The 21,631-nt window shown below is 41.8% G+C and overlaps 1 protein-coding gene across 3 annotated transcripts in view; it reads right to left on the reverse strand.

Moving 5' to 3' along the window:
* The window catches only part of FAM160A1 (family with sequence similarity 160 member A1), a 278,667-nt gene extending 260,039 nt beyond the window's left edge, over positions 1–18,628 (reverse strand). For all 3 annotated transcript variants that reach the window (XM_032246417.1, XM_032246416.1, XM_032246414.1), the window contains exon 1: positions 18,283–18,628. The gene's annotated coding sequence lies outside the window, so the exon portion shown is untranslated. The remainder of the gene's footprint in view (positions 1–18,282) is intronic.
* Between the last annotated feature and the right edge of the window lie 3,003 nt (positions 18,629–21,631).

A 21,631-nucleotide genomic window follows, 5' to 3' on the forward strand; every position in this document is an offset into this window, starting at 1 on the left:
TACAAAAGAGATGATCATGATACTATATCAAGTGAAAAACAAACCACTATCTTGATTATTTCCATACATCATTTCTCCTTTATTATAGGGTACACAAATTGGGTGATTTTATAACTCTAAAAGGATGGCATGGCTCAGAAATTTAATAATCACCATCAAGTTTCATAATAAACCATTTAGTAAGTAACTAGAATGCCCAAGAGACTTGCAATGATTTAGATCTATTCCTTCACCAATGATTTTACTCACAGAGAAAAGTCATTTTGTATCTATATTACCGTGATATGCTATATCTAGCTCACGCGCTCCAGAAAATACAGCTTACCCATAAGTCTGAGTTACAATGTCCTGGCAATGTAATAAGAAGTTCAAAATGTTCTCTTCCTGGTCCTTCTCAGAATTGGGAAAATGGGGTTGAGAGGGCAAAAAAATTAAAATTAAAATTTTAAGGTATAAAATGTAGTCAGCCTTACAGACTGTATGAACACATATACCACAAAAAGTCTAATTCTATACTGACTTGCCCACATGTTTTTCTGTCTGACTTACAGAGAACAATCTGTACCACAGCTCAGTGCAAATATAAAGAAGGAGCTGGGTTTTACTGGTCTCATATATCAACAACAAATGTACCATCTAAATTCTAATTCCACGAGCTAAAAAAAAAAGACAGTCTAATTTTAAGATTTTGCAACTACGGTTTATACCACGCCTACAAAATGAAGCTTTGATTTGGAAAGAAACAAACTCAATACAAAAATCACAGATGAAAGAATATAAAACCATAATAAATCAACAAACTGACTTTTAAAGGCTAAGTGCACTTTTAAACATGCTGCTTTTGGTGATCTAAGTCACAACCTAAGCATTATTTAAACAGAGATCCTGCATATAAAATTTTGTTTTCTTTCCTTAAAAAAAAAAAATCATTAAAGTACTAAAGTTTATGTGAAGTAACTTGAATAGCCTATAACAGGATCTTGATAGTCACTATCATTTAAAACACATATGCTAAAGCATGAATTGGGCATATATGTTGCAAGAAATATTACACTTCTGATATCCCACAATAGCTCTTTGAAAAATTCTGTGCTCTGCTTTCTGTGATTATATTTTAAATGTACTTGAAACCTTTCTAGCACAGGAGGAGGGGAAATCACAAAAACTCTCATTATTTTTGGTTTTTACGAAAAAATACAATAATTTAGGTTTAGGAATTAAAATCTTAAGCCTTATAACACCGTAGGGCTACCTAAAGAAAATTCACAGGAAAATATTACCACTGACCTATGCCAGGAAGTGCTCTCTGTATGCCAAGTTGCAGCTCACTTGAACATTTTATGATCATATTATAACAGCTGAAAGATGGGGCCTTCCCTGTAATAAAAATGTTGGCCCTTTCTCCATTTCATCTACCTGGCAAGATATGATTAAGTTATTTTGCCAATGAGCCTTCAAATACAAACACGCCACTTCATGCATTTACCAATAGTTCAGTAAGAAGAAAAACTGATTATTCTATTTAAGCCTTGGGTCATTTTATAATTTCCGAATTTAAGTGAAGAGATTTTCATTCACCCTTTACTTTTCCTGAGAAACAAAAAGAAATACGTCTGAAAGGGTTGTAAGAAATAGGATTAGTAGGGATATTCAAAGTCTCATACCTAATTATTATGAACAGAAAAAAAAAAAACATTGCATTTATCGAGATTAACATGGTATTTTCTATATTCTGAGAGGAAGTGATTACTAAAGAATCTTGGTATGAGAGTTTAATCTTTTTTTTTGAGACGGAGCCACCAGGCTGGAGTACAATGGCGCCATCTCAGCTCTGCAATCTCTGCCTCCAGAGTTCAAGCCATTCTCCTGTCTCAGCCTCCTGAGTAGCTGGGATTACAGACCAGCGCCACCACACCCAGCTAATATTTGTATTCTTAGTAGAGATGGGGTTTCACCATGTTGGTCAGGATGGTCTTGATCACCTGACCTCGTGATCCGCCCACCTCAGTCTCCCAAAGTGCCGGGATCGCAGGCGTGAGCCACTACGCCCTGCAAATTTATCTTTTTTGTTTGCTTTTACTTTTTATTACAGAAATTTTCAAATATACAAACTGCAGGGGCTCATACAATGAACTGCCATCACCCAGCTCAGAGATAACAATGAATGGATTGACAATTTTGATTCAGCCAACTATAATCTTCCATTTCCTCTCTTTGCCCCACTTGTTTTTTTTAAAGCAAATCCCATATATTTTATTGAAGATAGGCAAAAAAAAAAAAAAAAATTACCTCCCAAAGAGATATTCACTTCCTAATCCCCAGAACCTGTGACTATTACTTTGTAAGGCAAAAGATATGACCAAATTAAGGATTCTGGAGAGGAGTTTATCTTGCATTATCCAGGCAGGTCCTAAATGCAATAACATGTCCTTCCAATTTTAGTATATGTGCTGCTGAAGCCAGCACATATGTATCCATAAGAGCAAGGCAGAAAGAAATTAGACAGAGACACATGCAGAGGAGAATGATGCAAAGACCAAGCAGAGAGATGCAGCCACAAGCCAAGGACAACCAGCAGAAGCTGGAAAAGGGAAGGATTCTCCCCAAAACTCTTTGGAGGAAATGCAGTCTGCCTACATCTTGATTTTAGACTTCTGGCCTTCAAAACTATGACAGAATAAATTACTATTTTTCTAATCCACATAATTTGTGTGATTTGTTTATAGCAGTCATATGAAAGTAATACAGTATCATATAATTTTTAAAAAGCTGTGTGAATCTTTAAGAAATAAGAAGTTTTTAAAATAATACCATTATTATTCCTTTAACAACAAAGTCCTTAATTTATCTAACACTCAGTTTAAATTTCCCATATTGTCTCATGATTTTATATTTGTAATACATAACTTTAAGGTTGATTTATCTAAATCAAGATCTAAACATGGTTAATATGTCACTTAAGTTTGTTAATAATAGTTCCTCCTCCCTCTTTGTTTTTCTTGCCATTCATTTATTGAAAAAAACTGAGTTATTTGTCCCGTAGAAATTTCTACACTCTGGATTTGGCTGATTACATCTTTATGGTATGGTTTGACATAGTCCTTTTCCTGTGCTTCTTAAAACAAGTAGTGAGATATAAAGTCTTGATCAGAATCATGTTCTGCTTTCTGGCAAGAAACTTCACAGATCTGTGTATTTTCCATACAGAACCTACTGCATCAAATTAAGAGGCATGTAACATCTATTTCTTTCTCTTTTGTAATGATACGATTGACCAGTAGGTTAGAAGGTTATCAGTCTAATCCATCAGTTATAAAGTTCCCCATCAACTTTTGACTTAATAGTTTTGGCAGCTACTGATGTCTATTCCCTAGATCTATTATTTCATTGGAGGTAACAAAATGGTAGTATTTTATTTGTATCATTCATTTTGCATTTATTAGCTGGAATTCTTCTAAAAGCGAGATTTTTAGCTGAATCGTCTATTTGGTTATGCTGAAAGACAAGTTTTTTTCACAAGAAAGATAAGATAAACCCTTGATAGCAACTAGTTTTTAAGGTAGTACCAGGATGGATATCTGCCTCTTGACTACAAAGATCACCTGTCTACAATCAATGAGTATAACTTCTCAACTGCACTCAAGGTAGGTCTCAAGTTACCAATTCAAATACCTGGCATATAATATGAAACCTATTTTTAAAAGATCCAATATGACTATGTCGATCTGATGTTAGTCGTTAGGGTTAATGCCCTATCAGATGGGTCCCAACTCCTAGACCAACTACTTCAAAGCATACACTCTGAGTCTACCTTATCCTATTTCACTAACACAAACCATCTTCTCATTCTAGATTCCATGGCTTTGGTTCAGGGCTCTAAGGTCCTGCCTTTCTCCCTACAGCCAGCTCAAGCCCTGCTCCTCTTCCCCGGTCATGAGTAAACAACACCTCCTGCTCTTGCCATCAGCACCCTCCTTTTTTCTAAGAATGGTAGAATCCTTTTTAAAAGAAAATGTTTCTCTTCCCCAGTCCAACTATGTAATTCTAGGTGGGGCTGCCAGTTACTTGGTAATCTGTGCCCTGGCCAAAAGGATGGGGACATCTCTCAAGCTAGGCCAACCAGAACGATTCCTGGGATTTTGAGAATTTAAACCAAGGGAAGAAGGTCAGGTATTCTTTCTGGGTGATCTCTGGCTTCCTGCAGCCCACCCCAAGACATGGAGAAAACTGACCCAAAAAGAGGCCCAGATATACAAGACAGAGCTTGTATGTGGTGTGGAGTTCCCAGTTCTGGCTTCCCTGGGAACTACCTCACTTCTCCCACACTTTAGCCATGTAAGCCAATAAATCCCCCTTCTATATATTTAGATTTATATAATTTGTGACCAAAGGAATTGTAATACGACCCCCATACGGTTCTTGAAGACTTTTACCACAGTGACTTCTGCCTTTCCAGTTCCTTGAACTTCCTTTCCATACAATTAACACTTTATTATATACTGTCCTGATTTTCTGTGTGTCAGATACACATTTGTCACTATCTTTTGTGGCTTTGCAGACATACGTGTTGCACACTTTTGAACCTCCCCCACAGTCCCCTAGAAGAGTGCTAATAGAGCCTCAGTGCATAGGTAACAATTACCATGTATTGACTATTACTTCCATGTTAAGTACTTTGCATGTGTTACCTTATTTAATCCTCATAGAAACTCCCTGTATGGGCATTATTATCTCTATTTACAGATGAGGAAGCTAAGAAGAAAAGCAGCTTGTGCAAGGTCACATATTCACCAATTGGTAGATCAGGGATTTGAAACATATTTGCACCCAAATTGCATCCTTTTTCAACTAGGCACATACAGCCTCCCACAATGTTAAACACTTACTAATTTTGCTTGAGAGCATAGTTGATCAAAGACCTCCATTTAACCCCTGAATTTCCACTAACCTCAAAGTATATGTTCCTCCATAATTAAAAATAGTAAAATTAATATATTAATATATAAATAAATAAGCTATATGAAATCAGTATCTTGACAAAGTTATAATACAATTTCTCCAAAATTACTACTGGCAGCCTGAAGACTAAATGCTGGCATTTCTCTTAAAGCAATGGGTAAAAGGAATGAATATTTAAGACTACTCTGTCAGAACAAGTTGTATACAACTCCCCTGGCAGTGATATTTCAAAACAGCAAAAAGAGATTTGTGAATACCTGTCAATGGGTGACACGCCTACAGCTCTGCAATTGCTCAGGGGAATATTCCTATGTCATCATTAGACACTAATAGTTATTGATCACTCCCATGGCTAGAAGGCAAGAACAGAAGGCCTTTAGGAAAAAAAAAAGATTCCCTCTTCATGTTAACAGCTTAGAAAGAGAGGGGCTAAAAAGTGATGGCAATTCACTGGCAGAGAACCTAAAAGTCCAAGCTCTCATCTCTACGTGATCAGCATCATTAAGATCAGCCTTCTAAGTTTGTACCTCCAATTCCAGCTGGACGGGTCTACATGGAGCTCCTACTATCAAATTAACTTTGGGGCAACTGATTTTTCAGCATCTAGTGAAGTACCTCCATTGAAAAGTGTCTTAGGCCAGGCGCGGTGGCTCACTTTCGTAATCCCAACATTTTGGGAGGCTGAAGCAGGCAAAACATGAGGCTAGGAGTTTGAGACCAGCCTGGTCAACACGGCAAAACCTCATCTCAAATGAAAAGAAATATTAAAATTAGCTGAGCATGCTGGTAAGTGCCTGTAGTCCCAGCTACTCAGGAGGCTGAGGCACAAGAATTGGGCTGAGATCACACCACTACACTTCAGCCTGGGCAATGGAGCCAGACACACACACACACACTCTCTCTCTCTCTCTCTCTCTCTCTCTCTCTCTCTCTTTCTTTCTCTATGTGTGTGTGTGTGTGTATATATATATATATATATACACACACACACACACACACACACACACATACATACATATACATAGATGTATACTTTAAGTGTCTCATAAATATTTGCTAATGGTCATCTGCTTCTTTTTTTTTCCTTTCCCATCTTCATCACTTGAGGACCTTATTACCATAAAGGCACTCCTCGAGGAATATAGTGATTGTTCCTAGCAGGTCAAAATACTTTGTCAAAGAAGCACACCCTCATATATAATTTAACAACAGTGAAGCCAAGTAAAAAATACGCCTGGAACATCCTTAAAAACGGCTGCAACCCCTAGTAGAACAAGATTTTGCTAATTTGCATACTTTGGTAAAAGGCAGGCCTTAAAGAATACTATCACTGTCAAGACTCAAGAATACCTCAAATGAGATCATATATGTGAAAGTGCTTTGCAAAACCATGAACTGTCATGGAAACTGCCACTTCTGTTATTGATGTGGCTATTACAAAGGCACACTCCTAGGAAGAAGATAGTTGTATGGTTTGAAGGAACTAGCTAGGTCTAGATAGAGGGATCTTCAGCAACAAGAAGAAAAAAGAAAGAGAGGTCCCAGAGGATGCAACAGGAAGCCTTAACAAAGAGGTTTTGGGGAGGGAGGGGTCCCAGGTTAGCAAAACCCAACTCGATTCAACAAGTATTTATTGAACGTCATGCACTGGTCTATGTATTGGGATATATAGCCAAGACTGCCAAAGATCACAAAGCTTTACATTCTTATGTGAGGAAAGAGTTAATAAACAAAATACACCAACCAGGGAACCACTGAAAAAAAAAATTTTTAATTTTAAAAGACATAAGTAAACTATAATATGTTAAAAGACAAGTGCAGGAGAGCAGAGTAAGGGGGATGAAAACTAAAGAGGGTTTGCAGTACTTTGAGCTTGGACAACCAGCCAAAGAGGAGAATGAGGTCAGATTTCCAATGATGTCCCTCAAAAATTATATTCAATTGCAGGAAAAATAAGGAGAGTCACATTGTGCTTGTGTGAAATTTGTGTAAAATTTGATGAATCCAAATTTCCTAGGAACACATAGCTCATTTTCCATATTGATCTCCTTCACCACTGTTTAAAATTATTGACCCAAATGTGCTAGACAGCATATATAAAAAGATATAAAATGACTTAGCCAGAGGCAGAACAAAGGGAATTACAAGGTACAAAGCAAAACAGATGACAGCAAAAATAGTTGCAAATCAGTCTACCAGGAAAGGACAAATTCAAGAGGACTTTAAATATGACTCATTTTTTTTTCTTAGAAAAGCTGGCTCTAGGTCAAGGATGATATAAAAGTTACATTTCTAGTAACAACCTCAAACAACTGGCAAGTCCTCTCTGGAGCACTGCAATGAGAGAGCTCTGGGTCCTTGTGGAGAATTATTGGCCCTTTCTGCCATGGGCTCAAGATGGGGGCAATGCAGGCATGCAAGCCCCTCATTTGCCTTTCCTTCCCTAGGTTGATTTTAGTGCTATAAAAATATCAGTAACCACTCACAGGCAACCTACTAAGTGAAAGAAAGGAACACCAGGAACAGTGGAGGGATCTGGAAAATACAGAGTTAGGTTCCAATCCTAAAGGAGTTTATAATTTAACTGGAAGAAAGACGAATGTATAAAAGATAACACTGGATGGCAGCAAATGACTAAATTCCTAAAATTTCAGTACGGAGATTCAGGTGCCAGGAAATTGCTACAGGAAAAGACAGCCAAGAAAGATTTAATGGAGGACACAGCTCTGAACTAGGCTTTAAAGAATGCACATCACTAAAATAACTGGAAAGAAGAAGGACTGGTCTCAATAAAGATGGGGAAAAAGGAAGAGGTAGGGTGTGCTCAGGAATGAGGAACAGACCAGCATGGCATTCAAAGCAAAGGATTTATACAGAGCACCAGATCATAGATGTCCTGAGAATCAGTCAAGGGTTCTCCAGAGAAACAGAACCAGTAGGAGATGTATGTGTGTGTTTATAAAAAGACTTAATATAAGGAAGTGGCTCATGCAACTACGGAGGCCAAGAAGTCTCAAGATCTGCAGTCAGCAAGCTGGAGACCCAGGAGAGACAACAATGTAAGTTATAGTTTGAGTCTGAGTCTGAAGGCAGGAGACCAATGACCCAGGTTGAAAACAGTCAAACAGAGAGACACAGAGAGAGGGAGGAGAGTGAATTCTGCCTTACTCAGTCTTTTTGTTCTATTGAAGTCTTCAATAGACTGAATAAGGCCTGCCCACATTGGGGAGGGCAATCTGCTTTAGCAAGTCTACCAATTCCACTGTTAATCTCATCCAGAAATGCTCTCACAGGCATACCTAGAATGTTTAACCAAATACCTGGACACCCTATGGCCTAGGTAAGTTGACATATAAAATTAATTAACCACCATACCTTGAGTTATTACCCAGTAGGCAACAGGGACCATGATAGGTGATACGAGCACAGCTATAGTTTGGAAAATCAATTGACTATGGAATGAAAATAGAGTAGAATAAGAAAAACTGGAAACAATCAAGATGAAAAATATTATAATTGGCCATATAATATAATAATAAGAGGCAGATCATTAACAACAAACATTTATAGGATACTATTCAATATAAGGTGCCTTGCTAAGTGATGAAGATGCAGAGTTACTCTCATCTCCCTATAGTTTACTCTGATGTCAGGATCTGAACATAGACCTATCCAGCAGGAATTGGTTAGCAGCAAGCCTAGGATCAAAAGGTCAGCACTGAGGGTATGGATTTAGGAATTATCCCTGCCTGACATGGTGGCTCACGCCTATAATCCCAACACTTTGAGAGGCCAAGGCGGGTGGATCATCTGAGGTCAGGAGTTCAAGACCAGCCTAACCAACATGGTGAAACCCCGTCTCTACTAAAAATACAAAACTTGGCCAGGCTTAGTGGCAGGTGCCCGTAATCCCAGCTACTTAGGAGCCTGAGGCAGGAGAATCACTTGAACCCAAGAGGTGGAGGTTGCAGTGAGCTGTGATCACACCATTGTACTCCAGCCTGGGAGACAGAGAGGGACTCCATCTCAAAAAAAAAAAAAAAAAAAAAAAAATAGGATTATCTATATAGCCAAAACAGCCAAGTCAAGAGTTTGCTCCTGGATGCCTATATTGACAGAAACTCAGAAGAGCAGGTTGAGTTAGCCAGGCTGAGTCAGAAAATCCTGTCAAACCTACTCATTTTGTGATTCACTGTGAAGGAATGACCACTTCTCCAATCCTAAGACATAATCAAGAGGCAGGATTACTTTAAGGACAAAAAGACAGTCTCCAACTGTTGCAAGTGGGTTCTTACTATCTATAGCAACTCCAGGGTGTAATTTTCAAATAGGACACGCAAGGTCCTCAACATAGTAGAGAAGTACAAGGAGAAAATTCAGAGGTAACTTAATCAAGCTGATAAGAAATTAACAGTAACCATTAAGTTGTTAATACAATCAGTAGGTGAATATCAAGTCAGCTGGTGTTTTCTGAAACAGATCAAAGTCAATGAATATCCTATTGTCAGATTTTTATCTTTTTTTTTATAGACAGGGTCCTAGTCTGTCACCGAGGATGGAATGCAGTGGTGTCATCCTGTGTCACTGCAGCCCCAAACTCCTGAGCTGAAGTGATCCTCCCACCTCAGCCTCCCAAGTAGATGGGACTTCTGGAGTGCAACACCACACCAGCAGGATTACAGGTGTGAGCCATTGGGCCTGGCAGATTTTTTTTTTTTTTTTTTGAAATGTAGTCTCGCTCTGTCTCCAGGCGGGAGTGTAGTGGCACAATCTCAGCTCACTGCAACCTCTGTCTCCCCGGTTCAGGGGATTCTTCTGCCTCAGCCTCTCAAGTAGCTGGGGTTACAGATGCACGCCACCGCGCACAGCTAATTTTTGTATTTTTAGTAAAGACAGGGTTTCACCATGTTAGCCAGGATGATCTTGATCTCTTGACCTTGTGATCTGCCTGCCTCCGCCTCCCAAAGTGCTGGGATTACAGGCGTGAGCCACCGAGCCCAGCCAGTCCTGGCAGATTTTTTACAAGCAGTTAAACTACTACATCTTGCTTAAAATAAGCCAAAAGTACAAAGGTTTTGTAGTATATACAAATTAGATAGATTTAAAAATTCAACTTACCAAATAGTGACTTAACGTTAGAGAATAAGCAATAATCAAGAATAACACATGGTCAGGCATGGTGGCTCACACTTGTAATCATAATGAGGCAGGAGAATATGGTCTGGAGGCAGAGAACCTAAGGCTGATTCACACTGACTTCCTAGAACTAAATCAAAAGGAAAACCCCAACTTTCTACACCCAAGTAACAAAAAGACCAGAGGCTATTCCCTTTGCAACCCCCATCTCCTTTTTCTACTTTCAGATAAAAATCTGAAAGTACCTCTGATTGGTCCCCTTCTGAAACCAATCAGGCTAGTCACAAGCCAAGTCTTCATTTGCACAGAAGTGTGAGTTTGTAACTTCACTTCAGCCTCTGCTTGGTGCTTTCTGTAACCTATTAGACTGACTATGGGCCACTAATTCATTTACATAGGGTGTACACCAAGCAACCAATGGGAAGCCTCTAGAGGGCATTTAAACCTAGAAAATTCCGAAACCAGGCCCTTGAGCTGCTTGCTCAGGCCTGCTTCCACCCTGTGAAGTGTGCTTTTGTTGTCAATAAATCTCTGCCTTTGTTGCTTAATTCTTTCCTTGCTTTGTTTGTGTGTTTTGTCCAATTCTTTGTTCAAAGCACCAAGAACCTGGACACCCTACACTGGTCACTAGCACTTTGGGAGGCTGAGACAGGTGGATCACTTGAGCTCAGGAGTTTAAGACCAGCCTGGGCAACACGGCAAAACTATGTCTCTACAAAAAAATACAAAAATTAGCCAGGCATGGTGGCATACACCTGTAGTCCCAGATACTCAGGAGGCTGAGGTGAGAGAATCACTTGAGCCTAGGAAGTTGAGGCTGCAGTGAGCCCAGACCACACTAGTGCACTCCAGCCTGGGTGACAGAGTGAGATCCTGATTCAAAAAAAGGATATTAGATATGTTGTATTTTCCCACAGAAAAGATCAAAATATGAATATCTACAAACTGTAAAGTTTCCCCTGTGTCCTAAGAAATTCTTATTTTATTAAGAAAAATTTTTATACCAAAAAAAATCAAGAAATATTTTTTCTGGCTGGGCACAGTGGCTCACGCCTGTAATCCCAACACTCTGGGAGATTGAGGCAGGTGGATCATGAGGTCAGGAGTTTGAGACCAGCCTGGCCAACATGGCAAAACCCCATTTCTACTAAAGGCACAAAAAATTAGCTGGGCATGGTGGCACATGCCTATAATCCCAGCTACTCGGGAGGCTGAAGCAGAATCGCTTCAACCCAGGGGGTGGAGGTTGCAGTGAGCCGAGATTGCACCATTGCACTCCAGCCTGGGCAATAGGGTGAGACATTGTCTCAAAAAAAAAAAAAAAAAAAAAAAAAAAAAAAGGAAACATTTTTTTCTAATAAATAAACATGGAGACATCATCCTTATTTTGAGGATAAACAAAGTTTTCTGTTGAATGACCTGATGAAGATCATAAATATACAAATGTATACAATACATATGTGCACATATAGATATATGAGGTATATATGTATGTGTATATAGAAATTATATATATAAACATATTTTCTATATCCATTCTACTACATTATAAATAAAATCAACCTAAAATGAATGGAATCCAAATAAAACTTCCATAAACATAAATAAAACAGAAGACACTCATTTTGAGGAAAAAAACACACTCCTCCAATGAAATGGTTATGAAAAAAGCTTGGACTAAATAAATACTAATCAACTCTTTAAGATGGTCAATAAAAACTTTGCCACAGGAATTCCTGAAATGTTCCCACCTCAATGAGCCTGAGTCATGAAATGTAGCCAAAGTATCTTATTTCACATTTTCCACACACAGGGAAATCAGTTCCTAGAACTTTCTACAAGTCAAAAGATCCTAAAATGGACCCATGACCAATATTTCAACAGAGGCAAACTTAACAATTTAAGAAGAAGAGCTAAAATACACTCTGCATTCTGCAAAACCTAGTGGATTTTCTGAACTCCTTAATGGCATGTCCTAGAATAATGTTCTTAAGAAAATGTTAAAAAAAAAAAAAAAAAACTATGCTCCATAAAAGCTAATTAGCAGCTCAACCAACAGCTGCAGAGTATTTTTATAGCTGTTACCAATTACCATCTTCTCTTGGGGGAAACATTAAAACCAAAAAGAACCTGAAATGTGAAGAAATGAGGTGAACCCTACCTAAAAGCTCAGCATCTTTTGATATTATGACCTCTTATTTCAGTGCCTGGTCATCTATTAATAATTTCTTTCTTCAGTTTTGTGCATTCAGAAAGAAAGAGTGTGTTCATACAACTAAAAATGAAGGGATACTACTAAAGGAAATGTAAACTAAAGGAATTTCACATTTTCATAACTGTGACTCACAAACCTTTCCTACGGAAAACACAAGTGTACAATGATACACTTTCAATGATGTTCTCTGAAGCACTGTTCTTAATATAGAAAAATGGAAAACAAACCAAATTCCCAACAAATGGAAATTGTTTAAATAAACTATGTTACAGGGCCAGGCGTGGTGGCTCACACCTATAATCCCAGCACTTTGGGAGGCCAGGGCAGGTAGATCACCTGAGGTCAGGAGTTCAAGACCAACCTGACCAACATGGTGAAACCCTGTCTCTACTAAAAATACAAAAATTAGCCAGGCATGGTGATGCACACCTGTAGTCCCAGCTACTCAGGAGGCTGAGGCAGAAGAATTGCTTGAACCTGGGAGACAGAGGTTGCAATGAGCTGAGATTGTGTTACTGCACTACAGCCTGAGTGACAGAGACTCCATCTCAAAAAAAAAAAAAAAACCTACCTATGTTATAGCTATTCATTTCAATGCATTACTATACAGCCAGTTAAAAAAAAAAATGAGAATGACCTGCATGTATGATCATGAAAACATTTTCAAGATATACTGTCAAGTTAAAAACAAAAACCAAGTTAAAAGTTGCATAGGATTACCCCAGCAGTTATTAACAACCATGTTAAGAATAAACATATAGGAAAAAATGAAGGGAAATATACCTATTTTGCATATAGCAGTTTCTCCAGAATGTAAGATTACAGTGTACTTTAACTTTTAACATTATATATTTCTATATTGTTTAGATTTTGATAACATGTATTATGTATGTAATAAGAAAAATTAGGCCTCATTTAAGTTGGTGATATAATTGGAAGGGAAGTAGGAAAAAAATCATATTTGTAAAGAAAAGGATAAACTTAAGTGTGTTGACTTTTTATAATATCTCTAAAATATCATTTGTCTCTACCTCTCTTTTAGAAGGCAGTAGTATCCTCACTCACAGAACTTCAAAATTAAGCAAAACGCATAGATACTGGAAACATTCCCTTAGCATTTCCGCTTAGTAATGTCTTCTGAGGATAAAAGTTTAGCTCGAATTCCAGTATTTATCAAATTCAACTGGGCAACAATTCCAGCTTCTAAACAGTTGCAGACAAACCAGACACCCCTATTTCTAAATAAAAGCAATTACAGAATCGACAACAAAAAAGGTACAAATTCTGCAGACTCTAAAAACATTTAAAGCATTTTCAAAATGGAAATTTAAGGAATTAGACATACTTTTGAATCTATAGTCCAGTAACCTGTTTAAAGATTGTAAAAACTAGAAAGAGGCCGGACACTGTGGTTCATACCTGTAATCCCAGCACTTTAGGAGGCTGAGGAGGGTGAATCATGAGGTCAGGAGTTAGAGACCACCCTGGCCAACATGGTGAAACGCCATCTCTACTAAAAAAAAAAAAAAATACAAAAATTAGCTGGACATGGAGACGCATGCCTGTAGTTCCAGCTGCTCAAGAGGCTGAGGTGGGAGAATCACTTGGACCCAGGAGGCGGAGGTTGCAGTGAGCCGAGACTGTACCACTGCACTCCAGCCTGGGCGACAGAGTGAGGCTCTGTCTCAAACAACAACAACAACAAAAAAAAACTAGATAGAAGGAGAAAGATTTGCCTAGAAAGGAAATTGAGGAATCACTAGAGCAAGGTAAAACTTTCTACCTGCCTGGGAAAGGGCGTGACCTTGTCCAGGAAAAGTTTGTCTCTTCAGTTATGTGACCATGAACAAAACATTTAAACTCCTATACCTCAATTTCCTCACCTGTAAAATGAAGGAACTAGGAATAAATCATCTATGTGGTCCTTTTTGGCTCTAAAATTATAACAAAAGACCTTCACGTCATACTTGCCAAAGAGTTTTTTTTAAGTAATACATATGAGACCAGGCTCAGAAGCTAACGTCTGTAATCCCAGAATTTTGGGAGGCCAAGACAGGTGGATCACTTGATGCCAGGAATTCGAGACCAGCCTGGCCAACATGGCGAAAACTCACCTCCACTAAAAATACAAAAACTAGCCAGGCATGCTAGTGCATACCTGTAGCCCTAGCTACTCGGTAGGCTGAGGCAGGAGAATCGCTTGAACCCAGGAGATAAAGGTTGGAGTGAGCTGAGATCGGAGCCACTGCACTTCTCCCTGGGCAACAGAGGGAGCCTCTGCCTCAAAAAATAAATAAATAAAATAAAGAAATACATATGTACACAGTATAAAATGTTATCTAATATTATAAGGTACACAGCCAAAAACAGTAGATTCCTGCCTGGCTCATCCTCACTCCTGAGTTTCATTCCCCAAAAGAAAGTCCTTCAATTCTTCTAGCTATTTCTTCTGGTAATTACTTCTCTATTTTTAAAGCATGCACTTATACTGCTATTTCCAGAGTTTTTCAATTTTAGACATTGCCAAAGTTCCTTATTCAATCTATCAGGTTATTTATTCACCTATGCCACCATCCAAGATTTCCCTCCCAAATTTAATGGAGGTTACTTCAATTTTATTGTACAGCTATACTGTTGAGATGCTAAAGCTATACAGACTATACGTTATATGTATATACACACTTACACATACACATATATGCACATACACATACATACACATATATGCACATATAGTCCTGTCATCCTGTCTCCACATGAGCTCACATTTTGGTTAATAAGAAGGAAGAGGGCTGGGCACAGTGGCTCCTGACTGTAATCTCAGCACTTTGGGAGGCCAAGGCAGGCAGATCACCTGAGGTCAGGAGTTGGAGACCCGCCTGACCAATGTGGGAAAACCTTGTCTGTACTAAAAATACAAAATTAGCTGGGCGTGGTGGCTCATGCCTGTAATCCCAGCTGCTCCGGAGGCTGAGCAGGAGAATCACTTGAACTCAAAAGGGGGAGGTCATGGTGAACTGAGATCACACCATTGTAGCCCAGCCTGGGCAACTAGAGTGAAACTCCATGAGAAAGTAAAGAAAAGATAAGTGGAAGAAAAGAAGGAAGGAAGGGAGGGAGGCAGGGAGGAAGGAAGGAGAAAGAGAAAGGAGAGAGAGAAAGAAAAAAGAAAAGGAAGGAAGGAAGGAAGGAAGGAGGGAGGGAGGGAAGGAGAGAAAGAAAAGCCAAGCCCATTTCGCATCCAACCACTTCACAAATGTAACAGGGAAAACTTGTAAATCAGAAATCCTGAATTCAGGTCTGAATCCACAATATACAGGAGCAAAGCATCTACATAAAAGTCCCTTATTATCTCTGAATCTCATCTGCTTTCCTCCCGTGTAATCTAAATACAAGGGCATCTACTGCAAAATGGTTAAATCACAAGGCACAAATATGGTACATGAAAGCACTTTGTGAATCATAAAGCACTAGAGAACTGTTCACTTCTGTTACTGTCTTCACTGAAAGATTCCTACAAATGAAGTCCCTGGAGTTTCTTGTCACTCTTGACCACTGTTCCCCTACCTAGGCTAAAAACCAAGAGTTGGAAGTTGCTGAAAATAAGGATGAAGTAGATCTAAATTGTTTCAAAGCCAGAATCTGATCCAGACCTTCACTGGGCCTATGTATCCCCCTAGGAGACAAATGTACACCGAATAAAGATCAAGTGTCTAAACAGATTAAATAAAGCAATTTTGCTTTACATTTGCAGGGAGAAAAGAGGTTCCTTATTAAATTTTCCTTATGAAAGTAAGACAAGAGGCCAGGCGTGGTGGTTCACACCTGTAATCCCAGCACTTTGGGAGACCAAGGCAGGTGATCACTTGAGTTTAGGAGCTGAAGGCCAGCCTGAGCAACGTGGCAAAAGCTGTCTATACGAAAAATACAAAAAATTAAGAGTGTGGTGGCATGCACCTGTGCTCCCAGGTACTCAGGAGACTATGGTGGGAGGATTGCTTGAGCCCAGGAGATCGAGGCTGCAGAGAGCCAAGATCATGCCACTGAACTCTAGCCTGGGCCAGAGAGAGACCCTAACTTCGAAAATAATAATAATAATACAAGAATATAATTTCACTCCTCAGAGTCAATTCTTGTTTTTTCTCATTTTACCTCCATATTTCTACATAATATATTTGTACATCTGCTTCTTGTTTGCAGTCATTATCTATCAAGTTCCTATTAAAGAACTTTGCAAAGAAAGTATTTTGAACCCACCTTAGGAGGTAGAGTACAGAACTGTCCAGCAATGCATTACTCTGATTCTGTAAAAATAAAGCACTCCTTTTATTTCTAGTTTTCAAGTCCTCCATTAAAAGTCCCACATAATGTCTCTATATGAGAGCCAAGAAGGAAGGTAGCTGGGCAGTTGGACCTAAATTTTTACACTAGTCTTAATTACTCTCTGAATCCATTTCAGTGATGTCCAGTTTCTCTGACCCTTTCCAGCCACCCCACATAGTTTAATCCTGTTCCTTGTCATATAGGACAAATGACAAACAGGACTGCAAACTTAATTTATTTCAAGACAAGCATGGACATAATTCTTATGAGCTCTGTGGAAAGGGATTAACTGGAGCTAAAAAGATATCGACCTTTAATTATGTGAAAAGTTACCTAAACCTAACAAGTATGTTTAAAGAGTAAGTTTATGGACTGTCTCCTGCTCAATTTCTGTCCAAAGAAAGCGTTTGAAGTTCTTCAAATGTGGACTTCAGCTGTGGTTCAATACATGTTGGCAGCTTCAGGGACAGCATTCTGCCTAGTGCCAGGTGTACAGGTGAACTTGAGGTCAGGCAGGTGACCCTGACAAGTAGGCATGGTACATTAAGGAGAGGAAATCTTTCCTCTCATTAATCAACAGGATAAAGGTGATTAAGCAGGAATTATTTTTCAATGACCTATATAATTTCATCAGAGCTGCTTGGCTATTAGCAGGGAGCAGCTGACTTCCTAATGAGATGAATTTGATAGCACAGCCCTTCCAGAGAAGCCAAGGGAGCAAGCCCAATCTACAGGGAAGCAACAATTGGTAGGCATTGTTTACTCCTTCTCCTCCTGAGAGCTGTCTCTCCTTCTCAATATTTGGCTCTTTCCCTTCAGGGAGGTTTCCCTGTCCCTGGATGGCTGGGGCTGCAGCATCTGCTGAAAAGTGGAAGCTGGATCTGCTGTGAATGGGTGGGTCCAGGAGGCTGGGACGGAACTGGGCTAATTGACTAGACCTTCTCATGTGATTCCCACAGTCTCAAGCCAACAAGGCTACCGCCGCCTGCACCAACACCTCTCTCTGGCCCGGCCTGAAATAAGACAGCAGGTTGTTCCTCCCACTCCCTAGCAGAAGTGGAGTTAACAAGGGACCTTTGTTGAGCCAGAGGAAACACAGACACACACACACACACTATCAATAACAACCACGATTTGAATGCAGTTTCATCAGAGAATTTATGAAATTGAGCAACAGCTGCCCAACAAGTAAGTCCTTACAGCAGGAAAGGGCCACAAACCTCAGACGGGCACCTCCTCAGTCTCCGGTGTAAGCAAGTTTGTTTAGCGGGGAAACCTGAACTCCACATCTCCTTACCTTTGCCTGTGCCTCCCAGAGGACCCAGGGACCAAGGACTGGGACGGAGGGCCCTGATGACATCTTCCTTCGCCAAAACAAGCCGGCTCTCTCTATTCCAGGGTCAGTCACCGCGTAACGCCCCGTCCCGGGGCCCGCAGCCCTGGGAGCCACCTCCTCCCCCCAACCACCCCGCGCCCCCGCCCGACGCAGCGCCCTCGTTTGGAACATCCCCAGTCGGCCCCCAGCCCAATGCCGGCTCCTCCAGCCCAGCTGGCGGATGCAGAGAAGGGACATTTCGGCTCTCCCTCCTCCAACCCCCTAAAATAAAAGAATCCCTCAAGCGCAAATCTCCGGCCAGCCCAGTCCCTACCTGTCTCCGGCCGTGGCTCCTCCTCCCCAAGCAGTGGGGCTCGCTGGACAAGTGTCTTCAGACAGTACAGAAAGTTTGCGCTGCGGTCCCGGGGACACCCGCGCGGGACCGCGTGAGGAAAGCAGGGCCGGCTCTTCGCCCCGGGGGCGGTCGCCGCTGGAAAGTCTCGGCCCAGGTCCTCCCGGCCTGACTCAAACTCTGGAGTGCCCGGGAAGAATGTAGGTCGTGAGAAGGTCGGAGCGCAACTTTTCGAGGGTGCGTCAGCCACTGGCTGAGCCGCGTGGGTCCCGGGCTCTCCCCCGCCTCTCCCTCAGGAGCACGGGCGGGCCGGGGACCCGGGCGAGGCGGGGCGGGGCAAGAGTGGGGGCGGGGCCCAACCTGCCCGGAGGCCTCGGGGAGCGCGCCCCGGCCCCGCCCCCTCCGCCGCCGGCCCCTCCCCTGCCCCTGGGACGCGCCGCAGCCAGGTGCGCCCGGGTCTCAGGCGGCGCCGCACCGCGCGGCCCACGCTGGTTTCCAAGGTGAAGGAGGAGGAGCCTCTGCGGGAAAGTTTCCACCGAAACTTGAGCGGGGCGCCGTGGATCACGCCCCCCTTTGGGATTAGGGTTTGGCCGGAGCTACACTCTTGACTCACGCACGCACACCGCCGTACACAGCACTACTGTTCACGGTCCCGCCAAAGGCTCGTCTCTCGGGTTCTGCCAAGTGGAGGGAGTCGGACGCCGCCGCACGTCACGGGCGTTTCCGATTTCTCGCTTCCCAAAGGTTTGAGGGCGGCCACCGGCACCCGGGCCCCGTTCCGCTTTCCTTTGCTGACCCCACACAGTTTAATCCTGTTCCTTGTCCTATAGGACAAATGATAAAAAGGACCCCAAACTTCCTTGAGGCGCGAATTTTAAAATGCCGATACCGTCCCGAGAGAGCAGAGTCAAGTGAAGCAAACGTTCTCCTGCTACTCTCCTGTCAGACCCCCCCTGTAGTGGGCAGGGGAAGTGTGGCCTTGGCCAACGTTAATGAACTGCCAGGGTGGAGGGAGGACGCCTGCCGGTTCTGTTTTGCTTTTTAAGGGTAACCTTAGCGTTAGTGGAGTCGTTTGTGGAGCTAGGGATTATGTGGTATGTGTGTGTGTCACAAGTTCACTGGCAACTCCCCCACCCCCACCCCTTCGCAAGAAATGAAGGCTGTAATTTGGACTGTTCTACAACAAAGTTGAAACTTCCCCAAGTCAAGATGACAGAGCAGGTGCAACTTCCATTTCCCCACTACCACGCTTGAGATGGTGGCTTTGGGCACTGCCCGATGCCTCGACATCCTTCCTAGAGCCCAGCCTTCCCACCCGGGGCTGACCCTACATGGACGGCTGCCTTTGCATCAGAGACCGCGGCTGTGCCATTGCCAGGCTGGGCAGCTCCGCCTTGCTTCCCCATTCCTCCGTCTCCCACGCCCCTTGCATGCTTGGGCCCCGAAGTGAAGATTCTGCTTTCTGGACTTGAAATCCCGGAGGAGGAATGAGAAACTCTTGGTTGGTAGCTCTCTTGGCACGTTCATAGCCCTGTGGTTGGAGTGGCTGAAACCTGCGGTGAGCCAGCTGGGGCCACACCAGTTTGCAAAGGCGGATGTGGCCGTTTTCCATGGCAGCAGCATCCTGCTGGCGCCTCATCGGATTCTCCTTTGGAGGAAGTATCTCCTTCTCTTCGTTTTCAATGAATGGCATCCAGAGATAACCAAAGTCAGATTTATCTCCTTTCAAGTTCTGTCTTGCAGCCGTGGTAATTGGAGGATGCAAACTTCACTCTTTCTTCTCTAGCTGTCTACCACCACTGCTGCGCTTGTGGATGACAGCAGGAACACCAGTTGTACTTGCCGTAAGTATATCTCCAGATTCACCAGCCTTTCACCTGTGACAAGCGCAGTCAAGAAGAACAAGGAAGAGCGAGGAAGATAAAGAAGAACAAGCAAGATAGAGATCAGAGTAGAAAGCTGTGGAGTTCTGCACAACAGGTCCCCTTGGCCTGCTCTAACAATTGGAATGTGGAGGAAGCATTCATTTACTCAACAAATATATACTGAGTGTCTTTTGCATGCGAGGCACCCTTCTAGGGGTTGAGGACACAGCAGAGAGCACAAACAAAAATTCCAGCCCTCTGCTGGTCTGAAGGTAGTGAGTTATCTCAATTGATTGTTCACAGTTAGTTACAGATCAAACTCCTTATTCTACTCTTTCCCCCCTTCTCACTACTGTCATTGACTAGTCAAAAAAAAAAAATTCCAGCCTTCATGGAGCTTACCTCTTCCAGGTGGGAAAGACAGATGGTAAATACATAAGGACACTGTGTGGACTACTGTATGATTAGAAATGCTATGGAGAGGCCAGGAGTGGTTACTCATGCCTGTAATCCCAGCAGTTTGGGAGACCAAACCAGGAGGATTGCTTGAGGCCAGAAGTTGGAGACCCTGGGCAATATAGCAAGACCCCTATCTACAAAAAATTTAAAAATTAGCTAGGCATGGTGGCATGTGTCTGTAGTCCTAGCTCTCCAGGAGGCTGAGGCAGGAGGATCACTTGAGCCCACTGCACACCAGCCTGGGAGACAGAGTGAGACCCTGTCTTAAAGAAATGCTGTGGATAAAAATTAAGCAGAGAGGGTACATAAAAAGTATGAGGGGTGCTATGTTAAGTGGTAGTGATCAAGGAAATCTGGAGGAGGTAACATTTGAGGAAAACTTGCGGGAGGTTAGGAATATCTGAGCAGACAACTTCCCAGGCAGAAAGCATACCAAAAGCAAAGGCCCTGAGGCAGGAGTGTGCCAGAGTGTACTAGGAACAATCCAGAGGCCACCATGAAAGAACGAAGAAGATGAAATCAGAGAAGTGAGAGGTGGGGGTGATGCAGATCAGGCAAGGCTTTTACTCTGAGTGAGTTGGTTGGAACCATTGGAGGATTATGTGTAGAAAAGTGACATTTTCTGACATTGTAATTGGATCACTTTGACTGCTAGGTTGAGAATAAACAGTAGAGTATGAGGGTGAAAGCACAGAGACTGGTTAAGAGGCTACTAAAATAATCTAGGGGCAAGAAGATAGAGAAGTGGACCAGAGAGATAGTGGTGGAGATGATGAACTGACAGGGTTTCCTCAGCACGGATGTGGGATATGAAGGAAAGGAGATGAGGCGGACTCTGAGGCTTTTTGCCTGGGAAGCCATAAGGATGGAACTGCCATAACAACATTGGAGAAGACTTCAAAAGGAGCAGGTTAGTGTAAAATCAAGGCAGGAAAGAAAGGAGGACACATAATTTGAATGATCTTCAATTTCTTCAACTTATAAAATGGAGAAAATACTACCTACTT

Source organism: Sapajus apella, unplaced genomic scaffold (genome assembly GCF_009761245.1).
Source record: "Sapajus apella isolate SASKATOON/1434 unplaced genomic scaffold, GSC_monkey_1.0 scaffold61, whole genome shotgun sequence".
Classification (NCBI taxonomy): domain Eukaryota; kingdom Metazoa; phylum Chordata; class Mammalia; order Primates; family Cebidae; genus Sapajus; species Sapajus apella.